This window comes from Gavialis gangeticus, unplaced genomic scaffold, assembly GCF_001723915.1.
Source record: "Gavialis gangeticus isolate Ggan-Ray unplaced genomic scaffold, GavGan_comp1, whole genome shotgun sequence".
NCBI classification, from domain to species: Eukaryota; Metazoa; Chordata; order Crocodylia; family Gavialidae; genus Gavialis; species Gavialis gangeticus.
This window is the reverse complement of record NW_017729024.1, coordinates 162,457,189-162,459,364: the sequence shown is the minus strand read 5'-3', so window position 1 is coordinate 162,459,364 and position 2,176 is coordinate 162,457,189. Positions and strand designations below refer to the sequence as shown.

The 2,176-nt window shown below is 44.6% G+C and overlaps 1 protein-coding gene across 1 annotated transcript in view; it reads right to left on the bottom strand.

Annotated features, from left to right (window-relative positions):
* Window positions 1-2,176, bottom strand: part of MTMR12 (myotubularin related protein 12) — a 101,021-nt gene that overhangs the window by 17,058 nt on the left and 81,787 nt on the right. The gene's annotated exons all lie outside the window — the stretch shown is intronic.

The window sequence follows — 2,176 nt, the reverse complement described above, 5'->3', positions numbered from 1 at the left end:
CCCCCACTGGATCCCAGGCACATGTCCCCTACCCCATGCCCTCCTGGGGTGCATGCAGCGGCAGGAGCTGCCATCCCCTGGCCCTGTGGCCCCTGGATGAGCTGTGGCTGTCCCATGCCCTGGCTAAATAGCACCTGCCCTGGCCCCACCCCCTCCCACACCACAGGGGGCCTTTATCTGCCCGCCACACCCATTCTCTTCCCCCTTCCCTTCCACCACAACCAACTTACCAGATGCACGCAGCTCTCCAAGCTGCCAGGCTGTGCTCCTTGCTACCTACATGCCACACTGTGGCTGCACACATGCACGGGCATTTATTAGCCAAATTAAATCAGCCACATCAGGCCGATTTCTAATACAGTCAATTTTCTTTATAATCTGTTCCGATCCGATATCGGACCAATGTATTGGTGCACCTCTAAAATTAACTTGAAAAACTACTTTGTAAATTTAGTGTTAGGGAGGCAGAAAACCTTAAAATTTGAATTTTATACTGTGCCTTGAATAATTTATAAGTTGGGTTTTTCTTCTTTAAATATAAATCAATTTTAAGGCTTTCAAATTTCACCTTTAGTCTGATGTTTACTGACATTGACAGAATGACAAGGACACTTCAAATGGACAATGATTTGGAAACCATATTTACTCAAATATAAGACCAGGTTCTCTCCACCCCCCCTTCAACATGGGGGGGGTGCGAGGGGGGGAAGACATCTTGGATCAGAGAATAGGCCATTAGGGGTAGGGGGAAAAAGGTGGGGTACAGGGCACAGGCAGCTGCTTTAGCTCCAACTCCAGCCCCAAACTGGGCTTGGGGTTAGAGCTGCAGCTGCTGCCCATGCCTACCCCACCTTACCCGCCTCAGTCTCTGCTGCTTACCCTCCATCACAGGGTAGGAGCTACAGCTGCTGCAACCACTGCCACATGGTAAGAGTCACTATGTGTTCCAAGCCAGAGTAGGGCTGGAGCCAGAGCTGCAAGACAGGGTAAGTGGTGGCACAGTGGACAAGTAGTGGCCAGGGTAGAGGGGGAAGAGGGAGGTGCAGGCAGCAAGGGATAGGCTACTTGAATCCTCCACTGCAGCAAGAAGTGGGGATGAATTAAAAAAAGGAGAGGTTGGAAGAGGGAAAACAACTCTCCAATAATTATATATGGAAAAACATCAAAATTTTCCTTGTATAGAGTCCAGAGGTACATCTGGAAGAGGTGCAGCTGTACCCTCCCTTTGGTTCAATTCTTGCTCTAACCAATAACTTTAAAATGAACTGCCTGGAAGAGGCAGCGGCACTTCTATTCAGACAGCACTGTGGGAGTCAACTGACTTAACAGCTCTTTGTAATCCAATTCCTGCTAATTGCTTCACTCCATTCTCCTTTGTAACAAGTGTTGATTATATCCTGGATGTTCCACTATTCCACTTTCTTCTGTAATTCTGCTGCCTGTATCCCATTCCTAGTAATGTCCTTCTGTATCCCATTCCTAGTAATGTCCTTCATAGCCCTGCAGGCTATTTTCAACTCCAGCTAGAACCTCAACTCAGCAATGGTAATGTTAACTTGGGTGAACGTTAACTCCGGTGTTGAAGTGGCTGACAGTTAAGTATTGGATGCATTGGTCACAACCCTCAAAACTTAGTGCGTTTTACAGATCTGAATAAGAAATGTACATTTAACTGAAATGACTACAGGATTAATGAAATTGTACATTCACTATTTTGCCTAGTTTGTTGTATTTTTTAACCTTAATACATTATCCAGCAGCTTAGTTGAACACTTATTTCTTCTTTGATATTAAATTAAACAATATAGCACTAGGCCCCTAGCAAATGACAGCATCTAGGTTTTTTTTTTTTTTTTTTTAACTGGAGAAAAATATGTTGTTATAGGATGATAAACCACACGATCTGCACCACCCTTTTCAAAATCCTAGACTTGCCCGTGATAGATTGATTCAAATTATTAGGGAAGGCAGGCAGATCTTGCATCCGAGTACATATGGTATTCATTACTCCGAGGCATTCATAAGATAGAGGTGCATCTGATGAAGCACAGGGTATAACTCTACCCTCCCCAATCTCCATGTTTCTTTATTATAGAAAAATCATCTATAGCAAGAGAAAAAACCAACAAAACTTCTCTGTTGTTTGTTTAATACCATGGCCCCTCCCTTTACCCTC